The sequence below is a fragment of the Rutidosis leptorrhynchoides genome, chromosome 1, assembly GCF_046630445.1.
Source record: "Rutidosis leptorrhynchoides isolate AG116_Rl617_1_P2 chromosome 1, CSIRO_AGI_Rlap_v1, whole genome shotgun sequence".
NCBI classification, from domain to species: Eukaryota; Viridiplantae; Streptophyta; class Magnoliopsida; order Asterales; family Asteraceae; genus Rutidosis; species Rutidosis leptorrhynchoides.
In genome coordinates, this window is record NC_092333.1 from 31,617,046 (window position 1) to 31,643,796 (window position 26,751).

The window sequence follows — 26,751 nt, forward strand, 5'->3', positions numbered from 1 at the left end:
GGACTCACGGGGAGGCATGATCTTCAAAACAGAATAACAAAACCGTTAGTACTAAGAATAATACCAGTGTTATAAAGGAATAGATCGAACACGAAAAGATTAACCATTAAAGTAATAGTCAATAAACACTATGAGTAATAACATGATAGTTATAGAAATAGTCACCACATGCATACATACTTTATGATAGAAATTATACAACATACGTAGCACCTAACATACATGAACTATATTACGCATAATATAACATGCCAAGAGTCACAACACTGAAAATAAAATATGATAATGATAACAGGTGTCATAAAAGAAATAACCATCCATACATAAATGAAAAAAATATCCCATAACAAAATCCTCGGCAAAACACCGTACATCACCCAAAAATGAATATATAAAAGGATAAATAGTCTATGAAATAAAATGATCACTCATGATATCACATCAAATCTGCTTGGAGCGGGTGTGATAAGCTGGGCCGGTATGAGGCTCGTCAGGAGTCTCATACTTCCTCAACTTTCCTTTCACCTCCTCCAACTCCGTCTTCAGACCACGAACCACACTCTCAAGAGCCTCGAACTTAGCGTTCACCTCTTGGTTAGGCTTCCGGGTCTCAAACTTCAGATCATTCTTGAAACTAATGAACATATCCATACTAGCTCTAATCTCATCCATCAGCTCCGTATGCGGTAAGACAGGCATACAGTCGCTAAGAGCATCAATACGAGTCTCATTCGTATATGCCCTAGTCATATGAGTGATAGTAGCCATGTAGTAGTTAACAAGATCCCTTAGGCGAGGCTGTCGTGCACGACGAGCGGCAGACGGGGAAACGGGAGCAGGACGGAATTGTTGCTCGAGGTCGACATCTGCAAACAGTAAAACCACAAACCCCATACAAAATAGAAACCTCATAAGCAATAACCTATGATTACTCCTCATGTGAGATGAAATGCCTAATAATGCTATAACAAGAAAAGCCTGGCTATAGACTAGACTCTAATGCACCCTAAAGACCAAGGGTTAACCACATTAATACAGCATAATTTCCTACAACCAGAGCTCTGATACCAACTGTGATGGCCCCGTCAATACTCTTAACGGCTCCGTCACTTGGTCCCACAGCTTGATCGAACTTTAAATGAATTTAATAAATAACATTGCATTCTTTTATTCAAAAGTTTCCCAAAAAGGAAATTTACCAAAATATGCAGTCTAAACAACCCAACATATTAAATATCCAAAGTTGACATAAAATATTGTCAACCAAACACCCACAAGTTTAATAATTTAAAAAGAGAATGCAAGTTAATGTTTCATAAATTGTTTAACAAAATCTGCCCAAATGCATGCAGACAATTCTAACACAGCGGAAGCACCAAACAAATCAAGTACCTGTGAAAACATGCGAGTAAACTGTCAACAAAAATGTTGAGTGAATTATAGGTTTAAATAAACGAATAAACTTTAGACCACAAGATTAAAAATTTTAGAAAATATAAAACAGTATTCCATTATCTATGAGCCACCTGGTAACCACTTAACCATTTATTTACCCTTGCCAAACACAATATATATACACTGAACAAGTGTATCTTCAAATAAATACGAAGTACTAACACATTCCGATTATAAATTGCTAGCGCGACTAGCTCAAAATGGGGCTGTCAAGCCCGACAGATCTATCCATAGGATTCGCGTTCACCAGTAGAAACCAGTGATTACAGTTACCAGACTAGGAAATATTTTTGTTCAACTCATAATGAATAATTTAAATTTAATTGCCACTTGTGTCTAAACGTAAAACAAAATGCATGTAATCACATCCCAAAAATACTTTAGAGAGTATGAAAAGCGGGACTGTAACTTGTGACAACCCGGAAATTTCTGACTAAATTTAAACTTAATCTTTATATGTTTCCGACACGATAAGCAAATTCTGTAATATTGAAATCTCAAAAACTTTGAACTATGTTCATGTATTCATTTACCCTTCGATTGCTCTCGGCGATTCATGAATAATTAATTGTAAATAGATATGTGTGTATGTATATATAAATAATAATTCAAAATATAATTTGAAGTATTATATGTTGTTGTTATTAAAAATTAATAAAATAAAAATAGGATATTATAATAATTATTATTTAAAATATATCTCTATATATAAATAAAGTATATTAAAAATAAATATTAAATGATTGTAATACTCGTTTAATGTTCCAATTGATATTAAGCAAGTTAAATTTAAACTGATATGATTTTAAAATAAACGGTGATCCAAAAATGAGTTATATAAATTTTAGGCTTATTAATAATATATTTAGAAGTTATTTGTTGAATTTTAAAACTTTTTATATTTTACTTGGGGTTAGGAGTGAATAATTAATGTAATTTTTATTTAATAATTAATGATTGAATTTTATACCATAATGACCAAAATAAATAAATACATTTAATTTCAAAATTTGGGATTTTTTCGAAGACTTTTATCCGCCACTGATTTCAAATAGTGCACGACACACAGTCCGTGTAAACTGTCGGTAGAATAAGTTGAAATTAAGGCTGCTGTATCCACTATACCCATTCACGTTTATATTTCCTGTGATTGTGATTTAGAATTAATAATTATTATTAAAACTCCATCCACTACCTCTTCACTTTATATATATATATATATATATATATATATATATATATATATATATATATATATATATATATATATATATATATATATATATAAAACATACAGATTATTATTAGCCACCATCACTCTTTGCATTCTTCTTCTTTCTTTGTTTAATCTACTCAACAAATGAGCACAAATCCACCACCTTTTGAATTACTTGAGACAAGAACAAAACCATAAAATTTACTAATTTTTGGTTCACTGTAATCACCATCATTTGACTAACACCAAACTTATTACCTTCCATGTTTATTCTCTTATTCGAACCAACATTATTAAACCCATTTTCATCACTGAGCCGAACCATCCTTTCCTGTTGTCGTGAGCTACTTGCTGATACCTCCTTGTTGCAACCAACGACCACCACTTGAATTCACCATCTCACCGGTCACAACCACCTTCCACCATAAATTTTTTTCGCGACAACACCCACAAGTACCACCAATAATTTTTTTGATATTTTTTTTGAACCATCGAGTTAAAGTGCTTCTACAACACAAATTTTTCTTTCCCTTCGATTCCCTGTTATTTATTAACCCGTCATACTAAACGAAACCAGGAACCACCCTCACCTTCTCTCCCTTCTCTCATCTCTCTCTCCTAACCTATTCGGAAAAAAAACCAAGTTGCTTATTTTCCTTTCGAACGAGATACAAACCAAACAACCCTTATGCTCAAGTTTAAAGGCTGCTGCATACTTGATAACAATTTTTTTTCTTTCTTTCTATTCGATCAGACCCGGATATGAAACCACCAAATCATAATTTCTGTTTAATTCGTGTGCTACTCGTTATCCTTCTGTTTCATTTCGATGATGCTACTGCTCAGTTTTTGCTATTTTTTTAACAATCATGAAACCCACTTGAAGGAGACGATGAATAGTAACAATAATGAACGATGATGTTAAAGATAATACTATTTATTGCTACTATCGCTATGTTTCTGTTTCAATTCATAACCAAGCTAAAACCCTACTGTTGTTAATATATTTCTGTTTCCATTCCATCTCAAGCTACTACAATTTTTTTTTTTTTTTTTTTTTTGCTTTCCATTTGATCGAATACCACCACTATTACATAAACACTTGTGTTCCTGTTAAACAGTCACGATGACGATGGTGGAACAATATTGAAGATGATGATGAGAAAATTACAGTTTTGATGAGTGATTGATAAATCAAAAGACCCCACTTTTTGTTTTCTTGTCGTGATTAACCTACTGGATGCACGAACGGGATTATGGACATTAAACTGAAAATTGTGTTTGTTTAACTTGCTAGTTGGGCTTCCAGGAACTAACCAGGCTTTCATTAAACTTGGGCCGTGTACTATTTTTCGGATTGGGTTATGGATTTCAGTTAATAACGACAATGAGGGTAGGAAGAAGACCGACGGGTTATAAAAAAAATAGTTATTAAAACAGAAAAACAATAAGCAGATCGAGGGTTAGGGGTGTTGATGGGTGAGCGGGAGGTCGCGGATTCGAGTCCCGGCTCAGGCGGTTTATTATTTTTAAGCCTTTAAAGGTAGTTTTCATAATTATTATTATTATTACAATTAATATTATGATTAAGTTGATTATAAGTATGTTAATAACATAAACATATTATGAAATTAATAATAAAAGATGTTATAGTAAAGATTATGGAAAATTGTTATAATGATATGAATAAATGTTCAATTATGGTTATGATTATAGAGTATACTTATAAAAGCTATAGACATAAGTTTTAAAATTAACTACGAAGATTATGATTATTATGGTTATAAATATAAAAATTATGTATACATACATTATTATGGAAATGATTAAAGTTATATGTTAGTTATGAATTTAATGGATTAATAATTATTATTAAAATTATCATTAATATTAAATCTATCATTTTATTAAAAACTAGTATTATCATTATTAATATTACTAAATATCATTATTATAAATATTGGTGTTAGAATTCTCATTAACATTGATATTAGTATTATTATTAATATGACTATTAAAATGCTATTAAGACTATCATTATTATTAAAATTTCCATTATTATTAAAAATATTATCTTTATAAAAACTATCATTTTTATCTTAGCATTATTATCATTTTTTTTAAACTATTATTGTTACTATCATTATTACTATTACAATTATCATTAAAATTATCATTAGTAGAATTATTCACATTATTAACTTTATTAGTAATATTAAGTATTATGATTATTATCATCTTTTACCATTATTAATATTATTATAATTATTATTTTTAACAAACAAATGATATATAAATATATTTAATACATATAACATAATAAAACTAATATTTTAATATACAAAATGAATATATGAAACGTATATATATTTTTAATATAAAAATGATATAACTAATAAATTTATATATATATTGTTCGATTACAATTATGTGTATTAATAAATATACAAATGATATAGGTTCGTGAATCCGAGGCCAACCCTGCATTATTCAATAACGTCATATGTATTTTACTACGAAATACAGTATCGTGAGTTTCATTTGCTCCCTTTTTAAATGCTTTTGCAATATATATTTTTGGGCTGAGAATACATGCGCTGCTTTTATAAATGTTTTAAGAAATAGACACAAGTAATCGAAACTACATTCTATGGTTGAATTATTATACCGGATATCACCCTTTTAGCTTGGTAGCCTATGAATTAGGTAACAGACCTCCTAATTGACGTGAATCCTAAGATAGATCTATGGGCCTAACAAACCTCATCCAGGTTATGGATGATTTAATACTTCGATTTTATATACAGATGAGTGTACCTGTATATTTGGGGATATTCTAGATGCATTTGTTAATGTCGGTTACCAGGTGTTCACCATATGAATGATTTTTATGCACTTGCGGGTGTAATGATATTTATGAAAAATGAGAATCTTGTGGTCTATTAAAATTATGGAAATGATTGATTACGATAAACTTATGAACTCACCAACCTTTTGGTTGACACTTTAAAGCATGTTTATTCTCAGGTATGAAAGAAATTTTCCGCTGTGCATTTGCTCATTTTAGAGATATTACTTGGAGTCATTCATGACATACTTCAAAAGACGTTGCATTCAAGTCGTTGAGTTCATCAAGATTATTATTAAGTCAATTATAGCTGGATATATTATGAAATGGTATGCATGCCGTCAACGTTCGATGTAATGAAAGTTTGTCTTTTAAAAACGAATGCAATGTTTGTAAAATGTATCATATAGAGATCAAGTACCTCGCGATGTAACCAATTGTAATGTATTCGTACAGATGGATTAGGACGGGTCTTTACATAACTCACCCTAAAGCAAATAAATTAACCACACAAAAAGCGAACAGCAAACGAAATAAAGTGATCAAGAATGATCACAACGCCGACCTATAAATAAAGCAGGTCGATATAAATAACTAACTTAGGTCAAGTCTTAGTATGATAGCTATAGTACTTGTTGCAAGTAAACATAGAATGACACTCAACATGCTTCGGTTTGATCAGAACAGCGTAAGGACACGTACTTTCTATTTTTAGAAAGTTTCTATTTTTAGCAAGTTTCCATTTTTGGAAAGTTTCTATTTTATGAAAGTTTCTATTTTTTGGAAAGTTGCTATTTTTAGAAAGTTTCCATATTTAGAAAGTTGCTATTTTTGGAAAGTTTATAAGTTAGGAAAGTTTCCTTAATTAGAAAATCAACAAAAGTCAACTGAAAGTCAAAGTCGACCGAAATTCAACTCAAAGTCAACCTTGGTCAAACATAGTCAATATTAATTTTTAAAGTATAGGTTATATTAATAATATAAGTTATAATGTTAATTAAAGTCAAATATGTATAATTATGTAATAACATAAGTTTAATTAAATTAAATTGAATCATTATAGTTAACATAAGTTTAAATGATATAATTAATATAACATAAGTATTTAATTAATTAATTAAAAATTAATCATAATATAAGTATTATTAATTAATAATAAATTTTAATCATATCATAAGTATTATTAATTAATAATGATTTATTAATCATATCATAAGTTTCTAATTATAATCATTAAATCATAAGTATTTAATAATTAAATTATAATTAAATAATAACTAAGCCTTATAATAATTAAATAATTAATTAATCCTTATTATAAGTCTTATTATAATAATCTCATAACATAAGTTTAATACTTATCATAAGTATTTCACATTAATAATAAAAGTATTATTAATCATAAGTTTAATTAAATGTTTAATTAAATCATAATTAATTAATAAATGATATAATAAATATGTATATCATAAGTCTTAAATTAAAATAATTACTTTTATATCATAAGTAATTTATTAATAATGAAAATAAATATTTATATCATAAGTTCCATTTTATAACCATAAGTTTTAATTAAAAGTTCATCGGGTCATAACTTGAGTCCCAGGTATCGATTTTCGGCGAGTCTTATATATATCTTCGCCTAGCCAAACCATCCGATACATTAGTGCACTCAAGAACACCCCAATAATAGCCCCCAAGTTGTGACCAACAGCCATAATTCAATTTGGGACTTTAATCCGATCAAAAACATGCTTTAGTCATACCGGGTGATCTGTGGCTCGGATTTCGATGACCCGAACATGAATGTTCATCCAATCATCAATCTTAACACACTAGTACACCCTAGAGACTCCAAAAATGGTCACAAAGTTGGACCAAACCTGAACACATTCATTTTTATACTTTGATTTCATGAAAACACCATTTTAATCATAACTTAAGCTCCGGGAATCGAAATAACATGAATCCGGGGTCTAAAATTAATGTCTTGATAAGAGGAACACATCTAAACACTTTAAGTTAACATTTACATCAGTTAAAATTACAGAAATGGTGTAGTAACCCAAACTTTTCCATGATTATATATTATATGAGATTAATATTTACATGAATAAATGTTTCCAACATGTTAAGCAATCAAACTTGTTAAGACTTATTTAACTGAAACGGATTTTGTGTTAACGTTTGACTACCCAGTTTGTTTGATGATTCACGAATGTTATAACTTGTATATGACATGATATTATATATATGAACATATATATATGTTTAACATGATGAAATGATAATTAAGTATCTCATTGTGTATATTAACAATGAACTTTATACATAAAACAAGACTACTAACTTAAGAAATTCAAAACGATATTTATACGTAACGATTATCGTTGTAATAACGTCTTAATATTTATATATCATATTAAGATATATTAGTACATCATGTTATCATGATAATGTAACAATTTAACATCTCATTAGATATAATAACAATGGGATTAATTACATTTAACAAAATCATTAACTTAAAGGTTCCGAAACAACATGCACATGTAACGACTAACGATGACTTAACAACTCAGTTAAAATGCATATACATGTAGTGTATTAAGATGTATTAATACACTTTTGAAAGAGTTCATGACACATATCAAAGTACTTCTACTTAACAAAAATGCTTACAATTACATTCTCATTCATTTTCATCAACAATTCTACTCGTATGCAACCGTATTCGTACTCGTACAATACCCAGCTCCTAGATGTACATACTATTAGTATATACACTTCAATGATCAGCTCTTAGCAGCCTTAATGAGTCACCTAAACATTTGGAAACCATCATTTAATATCTAGCATGAAATATCTAACAAAAATACAAACTTATGGAGCCTATATCTTGACTTGCTAGTTCACGTGAACACACACATACACAAACACATTTTCATTCAACTTTCATGCATCAAATTGATCTCTCTCAAGTTCTCTCTTGATGTTCTAAGCGTTCTTCATCATCTTCATCAAAATCTACCTCAACCTAGTTAAAAAATCCTAACCTAGATCAACTTACAAAATAACTACTCAAGAACACATCAGGAACACTTCCAAGTTTGTTAACATACTTCCAATCTTGTAAATCTATTTCAAGTGATCATCCAACCTCACTAAATCTTTGTTATTTACAGTAGGTTATCATCCTAAATCAAGGTAATATTCATATTCAAGCTTTGATTCAATTTCTATAACTATAACTATCTTAATTCGAGTAGAAATCTTACTTGAACTTGTTTTCGTGTCATGATTCTACTTCAAGAACTTTCAAGTCATCCAAGATCCTTTGAAGCTCTAGATCATTTCTTATCATTTCTAGTAGGTTTGCCTACTATACTTAAGGTAGTGATGATGTTCATAACATCCTTCGATTCATATATATATATATATATATATATATATATATATATATATATATATATATATATATATATATATATATATATATATATATATATATATATAGCTATCTTATTCGAAGATTATAACGTGTAATCACTAGAACATAGTTTAGTTAATTCTAAACTTGTTCGCAAACAAAGTTAATCCTTCTAACTTAAATTTTAAAATCAATTCAAGACATGTTATATATCTGTATGATATGCTAACTAAATGATTTAAAACCTGGAAACACGAAGAACACCGTAAAAACGGACATACGCCGTCGTAGTGAAACCAGAGGCTGTTTTGGGTTGGATAATTAAAAACTATGATATCCTTTGATTTAAAATTTGTTCTTTTGGTAAAATGATATTCCATATGAACATGAAACTATATCCAAAAAACTTGGTTAAACTCAAAGTAGAAGTATGTTTTTCAAAATGGTCATCTAGACGTCGTTCTTTCGAGTGAAATGACTACCTCTTACAAAAATGACTTGTAACCTGTATTTTCGACTATAAACTTATACTTTTTCTGTTTATTTTCATAAATTTTAGTTCATTATGAAACCATAGCAACTTGATTCACTCAAAACGGATTTGAAACGAAGAAATGATGGGTAAAACAAAATTGGATAAATTTGCTAGTTTTAGCTACGAAAATTTTATAACAAATCTATACTAACCATAACTTAACTAACTTATATTATATTATATGAAATGTCCCGTTCTTATTGATTAAAAACGTTCCATATTAATTGATTTCGTTGCGAGGTTTTGACCTCTATATGAGACGTTTTTCAAAGACTGCATTCATTTTTAAAACAAACCATAACCTTTATTTCATAAATAAAGGTTTAAAAAGCTTTACGTAGATTATCAAATAATGATAATCTAAAATATCCTGTTTACACAGGACCATTACATAATGGTTTACAATACAAATATGTTACATCGAAATCAGTTTCTTGAATGCAGTTTTTACACAATATCATACAAACATGGACTCCAAATCTTGTCCTTATTTTAGTATGCAACAGCGGAAGCTCTTAGTATTCACCTGAGAATAAACATGCTTTAAACGTCAACAAAAATATTGGTGAGTTATAGGTTTAACCTATATATATCAAATCGTAACAATAGACCACAAGATTTCATATTTCAATACACATCCCATACATAGAGATAAAAATTATTCATATGGTGAACACCTGGTAACCGACATTAACAAGATGCATATATAAGAATATCCCCATCATTCCGGGACACCCTTCGGATATGATATAAATTTCGAAGTACTAAAGCATCCGGTACTTTGGATGGGGTTTGTTAGGCCCAATAGATCTATCTTTAGGATTCGCGTCAATTAGGGTGTCTGTTCCCTAATTCTTAGATTACCAGACTTAATAAAAAGGGGCATATTCGATTTCGATAATTCAACCATAGAATGTAGTTTCACGTACTTGTGTCTATTTTGTAAATCATTTATAAACCTGCATGTATTCTCATCCTAAAAATATTAGATTTTAAAAGTGGGACTATAACTCACTTTCACAGATTTTTACTTCGTCGAGAAGTAAGACTTGGCCACTATTGATTCACGAACCTATAACAATATATACATATATATTAAAGTATGTTCAAAATATATTTACAACACTTTTAATATATTTTGATGTTTTAAGTTTATTAAGTCAGCTGTCCTCGTTAGTAACCTACAACTAGTTGTCCACAGTTAGATGTACAGAAATAAATCGATAAATATTATCTTGAATCAATCCACGACCCAGTGTATACGTATCTCAGTATTGATCACAACTCAAACTATATATATTTTGGAATCAACCTCAACCCTGTATAGCTAACTCCAACATTCACATATAGAGTGTCTATGGTTGTTCCGAAATATATATAGATGTGTCGACATGATAGGTCGAAACATTGTATACGTGTCTATGGTATCTCAAGATTACATAATATACAATACAAGTTGATTAAGTTATGGTTGGAATAGATTTGTTACCAATTTTCACGTAGCTAAAATGAGAAAAATTATCCAATCTTGTTTTACCCATAACTTCTTCATTTTAAATCCGTTTTGAGTGAATCAAATTGCTATGGTTTCATATTGAACTCTATTTTATGAATCTAAACAGAAAAAGTATAGGTTTATAGTCGGAAAAATAAGTTACAAGTCGTTTTTGTAAAGGTAGTCATTTCAGTCGAAAGAACGACGTCTAGATGACCATTTTAGAAAACATACTTCCACTTTGAGTTTAACCATAATTTTTGGATATAGTTTCATGTTCATAATAAAAATCATTTTCTCAGAATAACAACTTTAAATCAAATTTTATCATAGTTTTTAATTAACTAACCCAAAACAGCCCGCGGTGTTACTACGACGGCGTAAATCCGAAAGAACGACGTCTAGATGACCATTTTAGAAAACATACTTCCACTTTGAGTTTAACCATAATTTTTGGATATAGTTTCATATTCATAATAAAAATCATTTTCTCAGAATAACAACTTTTAAATCAAAGTTTATCATAGTTTTTAATTAACTAACCCAAAACAGCCCGCGGTGTTACTACGACGGCGTAAATCCGGTTTTACGGTGTTTTTCGTGTTTCCAGATTTTAAATCATTAAGTTAGCATATCATATAGATATAGAACATGTGTTTAGTTAATTTTAAAAGTCAAGTTAGAAGGATTAACTTTTGTTTGCGAACAAGTTTAGAATTAACTAAACTATGTTCCAGTGATTACGAGTTTAAACCTTCGAATAAGATAGTTTTATATATATGAATCGAATGATGTTATGAACATCATTACTACCTCAAGTTTAGTAGGTAAACTTACTGGAAGTGACAAGAAATGATCTAGCTTCAAAGGATCTTGGATGGCTTGAAAGTTCTTGAAGTAGGATCATGACACAAAAACAAGTTCAAGTAAGATTTTTACTCGAATTAAGATAGTTTATAGTTATAGAAATTGAATCAAAGTTTGAATATGATTATTACCTTGAATAAGAAAGATAACCTACTGTATATAACAAAGGTTTCTTGATCTTAGATGATTACTTGGAATGGATTAGAAAGCTTGGAAGTAAATTAGTAAACTTGAAGGGATTTTTGAAGTGTTCTTGAAGTGTTCTTCCTATGATGATTATAGCTTGATTCTTGAAGTGATTTTTGATGAAGATGATGATTAAATACTGGAAAAATACGTTCATAATAGTGTGTGTGTGTTGAGAGAGAATTAGAAAGAGAATTGGAAGTGAAATGGAGTGAATGATGAGTGGTAATTGGTGAGTGGTGAGTGGGGTTAAAAGGAGTTCTAGTTAGTTGACTAGCTCATGGTAGAAGTTAAAATTGATTAGTCATACATGATATAATCAAGAGTGGAATCCCATGCTAGTTCCTATTGGTATATACTCATAGTAAGTACGTTTTGAAGCTGTGTATAATACGGGTAAGAATACGACTAGAATTCTTGATGAAAGAAAAGAATGGAAAAGTAACTGTAACCATTTTCGTTAAGTATGAGTGTTTTGATATATGTCTTGAAGTCTTCCAAAAGTATTTTAATACATCTAAATACACTACATGTATATACATTTTAACTGAGTCGTTAAGTCATCGTTAGTCGTTACATGTAAGTGTTGTTTTGAAACCTTTAAGTTAACGATCTCAATTAATGTTGTTAACCCATTGTTTATTATATCTAATGAGATGTTAAATTATTATATTATCATGATATTATGATATATTAATATATCTTAATATGATATATATACATTTAAATGTCGTTACAACGATAATCATTACATATATGTCTCGTTTCGAAATCCTTAAGTTAGTAGTCTTGTTTATATGTATATAACTCATTGTTAATATACTTATGGAGATACTTACTTATCATAATCTCATGTTAACCATATGTATATCCATATATATATCGTCATGTCGTTTTTACAAGTTTTAACGTTCGTGAATCGCCGGTCAACTTGGGTGGTCAATTGTCTATATGAAACGTATTTCAATTAATCAAGTCTTAACAAGTTTGATTGCTTAACATGTTGGAAACATTTAATCATGTAAATATCAATCTCAATTAATATATATAAACATGGAAAAGTTCGGGTCACTACAGTACCTACCCGTTAAATAAATTTCGTCCCGAAATTTTAAGCTGTTGAAGGTGTTGACGAATCTTCTAGAAATAGATGCGGGTATTTCTTCTTCATCTGATCTTCATGCTCCTAGGTGAACTCGGGTCCTCTACGAGCATTCCATGAAACTTTAACAATTGGTATCTTGTTTTGCTTAAGTCTTTTAACCTCACGATCCATTATTTTGACGGGTTCTTCGATGAATTGGAGTTTTTCATTGATTTGGATTTCATCTAATGGAATAGTGAGATCTTCTTTAGCAAAACATTTCTTCAAATTCGAGACGTGGAAAGTGTTATGTACAGCCGCGAGTTGTTGAGGTAACTCAAGTCGGTAAGCTACTGGTCCGACACGATCAATAATCTTGAATGGTCCAATATACCTTGGATTTAATTTCCCTCGTTTACCGAATCGAACAACGCCTTTCCAAGGTGCAACTTTAAGCATGACCATCTCTCCAATTTCAAATTCTATATCTTTTCTTTTAATGTCAGCGTAGCTCTTTTGTCGACTTTGGGCAGTTTTCAACCGTTGTTAAATTTGGATGATCTTCTCGGTAGTTTCTTGTATAATCTCCGGACCCGTAATCTGTCTATCCCCCACTTCACTCCAACAAATCGGAGACCTACACTTTCTACCATAAAGTGCTTCAAACGGCGCCATCTCAATGCTTGAATGGTAGCTGTTGTTGTAGGAAAATTCTGCTAATGGTAGATGTCGATCCCAACTGTTTCCGAAATCAATAACACATGCTCGTAGCATGTCTGCAAGCGTTTGTATCGTCCTTTCGCTCTGCCCATCAGTTTGTGGATGATAGGAAGTACTCATGTCTAGACGAGTTCCTAATGCTTGCTGTAATGTCTGCCAGAATCTTGAAATAAATCTGCCATCCCTATCAGAGATAATAGAGATTGGTATTCCATGTCTGGAGACGACTTCCTTCAAATACAGTCGTGCTAACTTCTCCATCTTGTCATCTTCTCTTATTGGCAGGAAATGTACTGATTTGGTGAGACGATCAACTATTACCCAAATAGTATCAAAACCACTTGCAGTCCTTGGCAATTTAGTGATGAAATCCATGGTAATGTTTTCCCATTTCCATTCCGGGATTTTGGGTTGTTGAAGTAGACCTGATGGTTTCTGATGCTCAGCTTTGACCTTAGAACACGTCAAACATTCTCCTACGTATTTAGCAACATCGGCTTTCATACCCGGCCACCAAAAATATTTCCTGAGATCCTTGTACATCTTCCCCGTTCCAGGATGTATTGAGTATCTGGTTTTATGAGCTTCTCTAAGTACCATTTCTCTCATATCTCCAAATGTTGGTACCCAAATCCTTTCAGCCCTATACCGGGTTCCGTCTTCCCGAATATTAAGATGCTGCTCCGATCCTTTGGGTATTTCATCCTTTAAATTTACTTCTTTTAAAACTCCTTGTTGCGCCTCCTTTATTTGAGTAGTAAGGTTATTATGAATCATTATATTCATAGATTTTACTCGAATGGGTTCTCTGTCCTTCCTGCTCAAGGCATTGGCTACCACATTTTCCTTCCCCGGATGGTAACGAATCTCAAAGTCGTAATCATTCAACAATTCAATCCACCTACGCTGCCTCATATTCAATTGTTTCTGATTAAATATGTGTTGAAGACTTTTGTGGTCGGTATATATAATACTTTTAACCCCATATAAGTAGTGCCTCCAAGTCTTTAATGCAAAAACAACCGCGCCTAATTCCAAATCATGCGTCGTATAATTTTGCTCGTGATTCTTCAATTGTCTAGACGCATAAGCAATCACCTTCGTTCGTTGCATTAATACACAACCGAGACCTTGCTTTGATGCGTCACAATAAATCACAAAATCATCATTCCCTTCAGGCAATGACAATATAGGTGCCGTAGTTAGCTTTTTCTTCAATAACTGAAACGCTTTCTCTTGTTCATCCTTCCATTCAAATTTCTTCCCTTTATGCGTTAATGCAGTCAAGGGTTTTGCTATTCTGGAAAAGTCTTGGATGAACCTTCTGTAGTAACCAGCTAGTCCTAAAAACTGGCGTATGTGTTTCGGAGTTTTCGGGGTTTCCCACTTTTCAACAGTTTCTATCTTTGCCGGATCCACCTTAATACCTTTTTTGTTCACTATGTGACCGAGGAATTGAACTTCTTCCAACCAAAATGCACACTTTGAAAATTTAGCGTACAATTCTTCCTTCCTCAATACTTCTAACACCTTTCTCAAATGTTCACCGTGTTCTTGGTCATTCTTTGAGTAAATAAGTATGTCATCAATGAAAACAATGACAAACTTGTCAAGGTATGGTCCACACACTCGGTTCATAAGGTCCATGAACACAGCTGGTGCATTAGTTAAACCAAATGGCATGACCATAAACTCGTAATGACCGTAACGTGTTCTAAAATCAGTCTTTGGAATATCATCTTCTTTCACCCGCATTTGATGATACCCGGAACGTAAGTCAATCTTTGAATAAACAGACGAGCCTTGTAGTTGATCAAATAAGTCGTCGATTCTCGGTAGTGGGTAGCGGTTCTTGATGGTAAGTTTGTTCAACTCTCGGTAGTCGATACACAACCTGAATGTACCATCTTTCTTCTTGACAAACAAAAAAGGAGCTCCCCACGGTGATGTGCTTGGTCGAATGAAACCATGCTCTAAAAGTTCTTGTAATTGGCTTTGCAGTTCTTTCATCTCGCTGGGTGCGAGTCTGTAAGGAGCACGAGCTATTGGTGCAGCTCCTGGTACAAGATCTATTTGAAATTCAACGGATCGATGTGGGGGTAATCCCGGTAATTCTTTCGGAAATACATCGGGAAATTCTTTTGCGACGGGAACATCATTGATGCTCTTTTCTTCAGTTTGTACTTTCTCGACGTGTGCTAGAATAGCATAGCAACCTTTTCTTATTAGTTTTTGTGCCTTTAAATTACTAATAAGATGTAGCTTCGTGTTGCCCTTTTCTCCATACACCATTAAGGGTTTTCCTTTTTCTCGTATAATGCGAATTGCATTTTTGTAACAAACGATTTCTGCTTTCACTTCTTTCAACCAGTCCATACCGATTATCACATCAAAACTCCCTAACTCTACTGGCATCAAGTTAATCTTAAATGTTTCGCTAACCAATTTAATTTCTCGATTCCGACATATATTATCAGCTGAAATTAATTTACCATTTGCTAATTCGAGTAAAAATTTACTATCCAAAGGGGTCAATGGACAACTTAATTTAGCACAAAAATCTCTACTCATATAGCTTCTATCCGCACCCGAATCAAATAAAACGTAAGCAGATTTATTGTCAATTAGAAACGTACCCGTAACAAGCTCCGGGTCTTCCTGTGCCTCTGCCGCATTAATATTGAAAACTCTTCCGCGGCCTTGTCCATTCGTGTTCTCCTGGTTCGGGCAATTTCTAATAATGTAGCCCGGTTTTCCACATTTATAACAAACTACATTGGCATAACTTGCTCCGACACTACTTGCTCCGCCATTACTCGTTCCGACACCATTTGTTCCTTTCGTTCTATTAACCCCTGGTCCGTAGACCTCACACTTCGCCGCGCTATGACCATTTCTTTTACACTTGTTGCAAAATTTGGTGCAGAACCCCGAGTGATACTTTTCACACCTTTGGCATAGCTGCTTCTGATTGTTGTTGTTGTTGCGGTTATTATTGTTGTTGGAATGATTGTTGTAGTTGCTGTTGTTGTTGTTGTTGTTGTTGTTGTTGTTGGGCCGTTTGTTGTAGTTGCGATTGCTGTTGCGATTGTTGGGATAATTGTTGCGATTATTGTTGTAATTGCTGTTGTTGTTGTATTGGTGATTCTTATCACCGTTTTCCTCCCACTTTCTTTTGACTAGCTTCACATTGGCCTCTTCAGCAGTCTGTTCTTTAATTCTTTCTTCAATTTGGTTCAGTAGTTTGTGAGCCATTCTACATGCCTGTTGTATGGAGGCGGGCTCGTGTGAACTTATATCTTCTTGGATTCTTTCCGGTAATCCTTTCACAAACGCGCCGATCTTCTCTTCCTCATCTTCGAATGCTCCCGGACACAATAGGCACAATTCTGTGAATCGTCTTTCGTACGTGGTAATATCAAATCCTTGGGTTCGTAACCATCTAAGTTCTGTCTTGAGCTTATTGACCTCGGTTCTGGGACGGTACTTCTCGTTCATCAAGTGCTTGAATGCTGACCACGGTAGTGCGTACGCATCGTCTTGTCCCACTTGCTCTAGATAGGTATTCCACCATGTTAACGCAGAACCTGTGAAAGTATGCGTAGTGTACTTCACTTTGTCCTCTTCAGTACACTTACTTATGGCAAACACCGATTCGACCTTCTCGGTCCACCGTTTCAATCCGATCGGTCCTTCGGTTCCATCAAATTCCAAAGGTTTGCAGGCAGTGAATTCTTTGTAGGTGCATCCTACACAATTTCCTGTACTGCTAGATCCAAGGTTATTGTGAAAGGACCCGTCCTAATCCATCCGGACAAAGTCCATATCGATTATAAACGATTCACAACAGTTGATTACATCGCGAGGTACTTGACCTCTATATGATACATTTTACAAACATTGCATTCGTTTTGAAAAGACAATCTTTCATTTCATCGACAGTTGCCGGCAGGCATACTATTTCATAATATATGTAACTATAATTGACTTTAAATAATCTTGATGAATTCAACGACTCGAATGCAACGTCTTTTGAAATATGTCATGAATGACTCCAAGTAATGTCTCTAATATGAGCAAATGCACAGCGAAAGATTTCTTTCGTACCTGAGAATAAACATGCTTTCAAGTGTCAACCAAAAGGTTGGTGAGTTCATTAGTTTATCATAAATAATCATTTCATAATTTTAATAGACCACAAGATTTCATATTTCCATTTCTCATAAACATACGTCCCATACCTAGAGACAAAAATATCATTCATATGGATTGAACACCTGGTAACCGACTTTCACAATATACATATAAGAATATCCCCATCATTCCGGGATCCTCCATCGGACATGATATAAATTTCGAAGTACTAAAGCATCCGGTACTTTGGATGGGGCTTGTTGGGCCCGATAGATCTATCTTTAGAGTTCGCGTCAATTAGGGTGTCTGTTCCCTAATTCTTAGATTACCAGACTTAATAAAAAGGGGCATATTCGATTTCGATCATTCAACCATATAATGTAGTTTCGATTACTTGTGTCTATTTCGTAAACCAGTTATAAAAGTTGCGCATGTATTCTCAGCCCAAAAATATAAAGGTTAAAAAAAAACAAATGAAACGCACACATATAAATATTGTAAAACAGTTAATAAAGCATTTGCATGTATTCTCAGGCCAAAAATGTAAAGAGTAAAAAGGGCGAATGAAACTCACCATGATGTATTTTGTAGTAAAAATACATATAACGACATTAACAACTGAACAATGCAGGGTTGGCCTCGGATTCACGATCCTATATCATTTATATATATTAACACATATATTTATAATCGAACGGATTTAATATATCTTAAATTATATATTATATATATTCAATTTGTATGTATCTTTAAAAGTGACTAATATTTATATAGTTATATTAATATTTATATATGATTAATATTATATTTAAAAATACATCATTTGTTAAATATGAATGTTTATATAAAAACATATGTTTATTATAAGTTTAACTTTATATTCAAAATATTTATTTGTTGTAAAAATAATAATAATGATAATACTAGTAATAAAAATAATGATGATAATAATAATGATTATAATTTTTAATAATAATAATTCTTATGTTCATAATAATAATAGTAATAATAATAATAATATTGAAAATGAGAATATAAGTGTGTATACCCTTTTGAAAACTTTCCTAAAAACAATTGCGCACGACGGGGCTCGAACCCGCGACCTCTCGTTAACACAAACATCACATAACCACTCAGCTATTCACATGTTTCTTTGATTTACACCCCAAGATTAAATATATAACCCGTATGTTTCCTGTTCCATCTGCAGCCCAACAGAGTAATACGGCCCAGCTGGCTTTTTGAAATTGATCTCGGCCCAATCACCAAAATAAGAAACTCTCGGCCCGTACTCAAATCCCATAACATAACCGACCCTCAATTAGGTTTAAAGGATAACACAAATTAGGTTTCCTCTGCAGATTCCTTTCGTTCCAACAAAATTCAGAAACAAGATCAAGTTGTCGATGGTGGATCGAGGTTTACAGAGGCCTTCGATGATGCTGGGTAGCCGGATCATAAACAGATTAGCATCAATCACTCTTCTTCATCGTTATCAGGTTCATAGTATCATCATCCCTCATCAATCGATCACTTAATCAATCAATCAAATGATTCAAGTAAGTATTCGATTCATTAATTAATCTTTTAATTTCTTCATCTCTTTATATGTACTCTGTATCATTTTAATTGAATCGAGTAGAAATAGGAATAAATGCTTTTGAATAGCGAAGAAGAAACAGGAACACAGTTGCAGCAAGTGTGAGGGTTTGAAGATAGTAGTTATTGTTTGGTCTCGAGTTTAACTTAGTAGAACAAATACGTACAGCTGTAATTTCGTGAATGTTTGGTTCGTAACAGAAAAACAGAAAAGAAGCAGGTGGGGTGTTCTGTTTATGGTGGATTCAGATGATGGCCGATGATGATCAGGGTCTGAAGGTTATAGTGGTCGTTGGTTCTTGATGGTGGTGATGTCGATAACAACACAGCAATAGCAGTATAACGGTAGTAATTAACAGAATTTATTGATATCCTTAATGATGGTGTTACAGTGGTTTTCCTTGGGCTTTATTTCTTTATGAACTGCAGTTTGGGTATATGTAATATGATTGAATACAGTCAATTTGATCATAATTTATTTGTATTGTGATTGGAAGTCGACATTTAACAACTTGGAGACAGGAACTGTTCGAACGATAAATAAAAAGTAATAGAGCATCAAGATTGATTACAAAGTCTAACTGCTTTTGTAGTCTTGTGTTTTGGTCTGAGCAGGAAACAGAAATAGCAGTAGCAGTCTGTGGTGGTGTAAGGTGGCTGTGGAAGAGGTAATTTTTGATTTCTTTAGGTGTTTCTCATGTATATAATGTATATATGTAAATTAGAGATATAGATAGATATGGATGATGGTGATTAAGGATGGTCTGATGTTTTGTTCCCATCAGACACATGAAACGTACCATATTATTTGCAGTGTACTTGGTTATGTTGCAGGTATAATGATGGTGAAGGTCTTCGAATGGAACAAGAATATAGCAGCTTGGTGATGATGGTGGCGATTATGAGTAGCTGAAAATGGCAGCAGCACTATCACTAGTTGATGGTGATTACCGGATTGTTTATCGTGGTGATGGAGGTGAAGGCTGCAGTTGATAGTCGTGGTATTTCATAGAAGACAGGAAATACCAATTAAAAACAACAAGTCATTCAGGTCATTTTGGGTTTTGGTTTAATGGCGGTTTAGAGGTAGTTATAGGTGTTGAGTGGCGGGTTATGATTTGAGTGTTGGGGCTGCTTGAATAGCAATTAATCTCGGTTGATTTGCAACAACAGATCGTGCAGCTAGTGGCAGTAGGTGTAGTTGCATTTTAGATGGTTTTCTTTTAGTTGCAGTAACAAACCATAATATGGTGTTCTTGGGTGAGTTTAGCCAAACCAAAATGATATTTGGGTGCAGGCTGCAGTGGTGATCGTTTAGATAGTGTTGTAAATCACAAAATAGAAAGTAGACTACATAGATAGTGGTGGTTGTGGTTTTGAGTGAATGTTCCCAGTACATCATGTATATATCTTATATTATAGAGAAATTTGATCATTGGTGTTGGAATGATAGTGTTTGGAAATGGAATATTACATAAAGGAGATGTGGATAGATAACAAAAAGGACTAGTATCTCAATTGAAATTATAGAAGAAACAAGAAGTGGATGTTGATTGGAAACAGAACACGTACAGATAAAGTTAGAAATAATTAGATGGTGATGATTAATCTACATGCTATATATATATATATATATATATATATATATATATATATATATATATATATATATATATATATATATATATATATATATATATATATATGATTTAGAGGAATCAAATCCCAACTAACACAGTACTTTTAACAATTAATAATTATAATATAATAATTATAATATAATTTAAAATATAAACGTGCGCGAGAAGTTAGCCGTCGTCTACTATTTCATTCACGGACTGAAATTCGTACTCCATTGATAAATAAGTGGCGGACTAAAAGTCTTCGGAAAAATCCCAAATTTTAATATTAATTATCTTTATTTATTTCAGTCATTATGGTATAAAATTCGGTCATTAACTATTAAATAAAAATTACATTAATTATTCACTCCCAACCCTAAGTAAAATATAAAAAGTTTTAAAATTCAACAATTAGTTCTTAAATACATTTTTAATAAGCTTAAATTTTATAGAACTATTTTCGGATCACCATTTATTTTAAAATCATATAAGTTCGCATTAAACTTCTCTAAATAATAATCGTTACAATTTTTAAATAATTATATTTGATATACTCTATATATATATATATATATAGATTTATTTTAATAATAATTTAATTATATTGTATATTATTATTTTAAGTTATTATATATATATTCATATAGTTATATTTATATTTATATGTATACATATTTATTTACAAATAATGGTTCGTGAATCGTCGGGAATGGTCGAAGTTAAATGAATGCAAGAAAACAGTTCAAAAATTTTAAGACTCAATATTATAGACTTTGCTTATCGTGTCAAAATCATATAAAGATTAAGTTTAAATTTGGTCGAAAATTCCCGGGTCGTCACAGTACCTACCCGTTAAAGAAATTTCGTCCCGAAATTTGAGTGAGGTGGTCATGGCTAACAATAAAAATGTTTTCATGACAATTATGAGTTGATAATGGAGTTTTATCATCATTGAGTAATATAGAGAAAACAAATTGATTATACGAAGAGTATAAGTGAAGCTATCGCAAGAGAGTGCAATGAATAAATGTATACTCGTTTTAACCGATGACGTAGTTATGATTTATTTCCGGGATTCATGGGATTTAAAAAAAAAATCTTCGTAATAAGATTTGGTTCTTCGGCGATTAAGGAAATCAGGATCTTCTTTGATTAAATGCGATAATCAGTCTCGATTTCTCTGTCGGATATTTCACTATAAATCCACCCCTTTCGTTTTCTTACAAATCATACCTTCTATTCTTTCTTCTTTAATTCATATTTCTAAAACATTCGCCAATATGCTCCATCCAGTTCTAATTCTTGATATATTCCTAACTTTCATATCTGTCATTCTTCTCTTTGATCTATCACCGAAGGATTTTATTTACTTCTACTATTATCTTGGGGTTATAGTGTTGTTAATTTTCCAGTGTCTTTATGTTGCAATACGTATTGATATACACGGTTTGAAATTTATGGGTTGTTGTTTGGTTTTATATCTTCCCTTATATTTCGAATCTCTTTGCCTTTTTATTCTCCTCTCAATCTCTAGTAAAGCGAGTAATGGTCCGGAATTTGTAAGTATGAATTTTGAAATGAACATAGTAATATTCTAAGAAGGGAATCGTAATGGCAAAATCTTGATTTGTCAAATTACCAAAATATCCCGAAAAAGACCGAATCATCAAGAAAATATTTTCTTGACATGTTTAGAGATTAGATAGAATATAAGAGTCGTGTAAATGGCACATGACGATGGTACTGAGAATCATCACGTTCCATTAGAAACTCAGCATGAATTACTGTAATATAATCACGTTGATCAAATGTCATTATATTATACTAACTCATGCATCAGTTCCGAACATTACTTCAATAACATTCATATTTTAAGCTCAAAAGTTTACAGAATATAGAAACTAACAGTTTCTATATGATGTAACATTGATAGCACGAAGAGATTAATGATTTCAGACAAGAATAGTTATGAAAATATCTTCAGAAATATGGAAGATATTTATAATGAAAGATACGATAATATCTTGAAATTTCTAATATCGAAGGATGGTGAAGAAAATTTGTCCGCAAGAGTTTGGAGTCGGAAGCAAGGTATTCGCTAAAGATTTCATCAGAAATCATCAGGATTCTTAATGTACAAGTTTAGTCCTTGTGATTTATTCAAAGAATCCTTCGTAGTTTGCTCAATCAGTTTTTCAGTTTCAAACTTTTTCTGAGCTTTGCCAACATACAATTCTTTATCATCAACTTTTGGCTGTTGAAGTTGTTTACAGTTTTTGTTGCTTCATTCAACTTTCCAAAATTCAGAGTATTAATTCGCAGACTGGGTGCTTTTCAAAATTTCAGAAAGGAAGATCATAGTTCTAAGAGATGAATGTTATATGGATACATATAACTGTTGTTGTGGAAACGTTGCGAGACTCACAATACAGATTTGCTGATTTCCGGTAATTGGTATGACAATTCTTGTTACAAGATGCGGATGAGTACATGATGAGACTTCAATAGATAAATATATTGATTTGTCAGAGAGATTTAACCCAAAGAGCAACGAGGTTGCTGGTACGTCTGCTGGTAATTAGATGGAATATAAAAAGTTCCCCGGTAATAACAAAAGAGCACACATATATATCAAGGTTATAATAAGGTAGTTTCAAACGAAAAATCGAAGTTGACTTGCTGGAGCTGTAACAAATTTGGCTAATTTGGAAAGAGATTGCAAAGTTATTTTCGGTAATGATAACGCTAAAGGAATTAGCACAGCTACGCGTTAAACGTTTACTCAGTTTTTGAGAGTTTTCAGGTGCATAACTATATGTATAAATCCTTCCTTCTGTAGCTAAAGTGTGGTTGGTTCATCCTCTTGGTTGAGGTGTTTTCAAGAATAATGAAAGGGTTGAACGCAGAATGTAATCGTGAAGATACAAATGAGGTTTAAGGTGAAATCAAGTGGCAAATTTGAAGAATTGTTTAGTTTCATATGTTATAGTCAGTATTTTAATTCATTTTAATTGTCAAATGTTATTAGTCTACAGTCGGCAGTCCACAGTTGACAGTCCAATAATTCATTTTCATATATAATATTCGAATTAATTAATACGTGTCATGACCCGTATACGTCTCAGACTCAATCACAACTCAAAGTATATATATTATTATAGAATCAACCTCAACCCTGTATAGAGAACTCGATCATTACTACATATAGAGTGTCTATGGTGATTCCAAATAATATATATAGATGCGTCAATATGATATGTCAAAACCTTGTATACGTGTCCTGATATTTAAAGTGCGTAAAATAAATACAGAAATTAAATGACGATAAATAAAATGCGTAAAGTAAATAACAGAAATTAAATAACGATATATAAAATTGCGGGAATTAAAATTGCGATAAAATAAATTGCGATAATTAAATTGCAATAAATAAAATGTAATATGGAATTAACAGTTAGCTAGGAACAGTTAGCTAGGATTTTGTTAGCGTGGTTTCTTAACAAAATTTCATATTGTCAATTTGTCTGTTTCTAATCAATTTTTATTGTGTCCATTATTTCTTCATTATGCCACTTGTTGGATTCTGATAAATCAAAATCCAAATATGAAATTGGATGAATATGGTTATTCTGTGGAGAACGGATTTGTATATCGTGGATGTAAGTAGGATAGTAAACGACAGTTGAATCAGCTTCGAAGAATGTACAGTGTAATTTATTATTGTGAAATCTAATTATTCTTCGGGTATTACCTACCCGTTAAAATATTTTCACAATTAACACTTTGTACGAAAGAATTTTTAATTACAATCTTTATGAAAACATATATACATATATATTTTCTTCAGATGTAATCATGGATTCATTGAGTTAATATGATATTAAACTCATTTGGTTTACCGTTAGAACTAGAATACATAATCTCTAAAACATTTAGAGATTACTTAATCTCCATGAAGAACGAAGATAATCTATGTAGAGCGATACGTAAAACGATGATTATGCTTGAGGTATAGATTGTGATGTGTGATGATGTTGTTGTTGTTGGTTCTAGTTATGTTGCTGGTGCTGCTGATGATGATACTGTTGGTGCCGGTGATGTTGCTGAAGCTGGTACATTTTGCACCATATTCTCCGAATTGATTATTCGAGCGCGAAGTTCGTTGACTTATTACTCCAGGATGATTGTCGGTTGGAACAAGCGGATGAATAAGGTTCAAAATTGTGGATAGAATATAATCTTGTCGAGTTACCCTGGAAATGAGACTGAAAATGGTGTCTCGAACAGGTTCGCCGGTAAGCGCTTCAGGTTCTTTGTCAAGAGGTGAATTCGGTTGGTGGAAGGGATTACCTTCTGCGCGTTTCCATTAATTAAGTCGACTACGAACCCATCAGATGAATTGATAATGGCTGATTGGTCGATTCATGCCGATGACGCTGTTTTCGGAGCTTAGGTGAAACTCCATGTTGGAATAGTTGTCTGAATATCTATCGGAATAGCTATCGAAATCTGAGGAACTCGAACTGGTTGTAGGATTCATCTCGTACGATCAGATGAAGGATTTTTGATAAGAAATAGATTATAGGATGTAGATTAGTACCCTGTTAATACATAATTTACATATGCATATTTAATACTAAAATCCTATAAGCTGCGGAGGAATCTAAGGAATCTGTCAGGCAAAGTCTACAGTAGCAGATACGCTAAGATATGATTTTTTGTCTATACACTATTCATGCAGTCAATGCAGTAAAACGTGTCTAGACTAAGAATGATAAGCAAGTGATTCTCTAAGAATGATAAACAGATGATTTCCGACAAAAATGATAAGCAAAACTTTTGACATGCAAACACGGTCGAAGTCCAGACTTTCTAATGCATTCTAACGACTATCATTTAGACACACTAATGCAAGACCTGGTTCACTAAGACCACCGCTCTGATACCAACTGAAAGGACCCGTCCTAATCCATCCGGACAAAGTCCATATCGATTATAAACGATTCACAACAGTTGATTACATCGCGAGGTACTTGACCTCTATATGATACATTTTACAAACATTGTATTCGTTTTGAAAAGACAATCTTTCATTTCATCGACAGTTGCCGGCAGGCATACTATTTCATAATATATGTAACTATAATTGACTTTAAATAATCTTGATGAATTCAACGACTCGAATGCAACGTCTTTTGAAATATGTCATGAATGACTCCAAGTAATGTCTCTAATATGAGCAAATGCACAGCGGAAGATTTCTTTCGTACCTGAGAATAAACATGCTTTCAAGTGTCAACCAAAAGGTTGGTGAGTTCATTAGTTTATCATAAATAATCATTTCATAATTTTAATAGACCACAAGATTTCATATTTCCATTTCTCATAAACATACGTCCCATACCTAGAGACAAAAATATCATTCATATGGATTGAACACCTGGTAACCGACTTTCACAATATACATATAAGAATATCCCCATCATTCCGGGATCCTCCATCGGACATGATATAAATTTCGAAGTACTAAAGCATCCGGTACTTTGGATGGGGCTTGTTG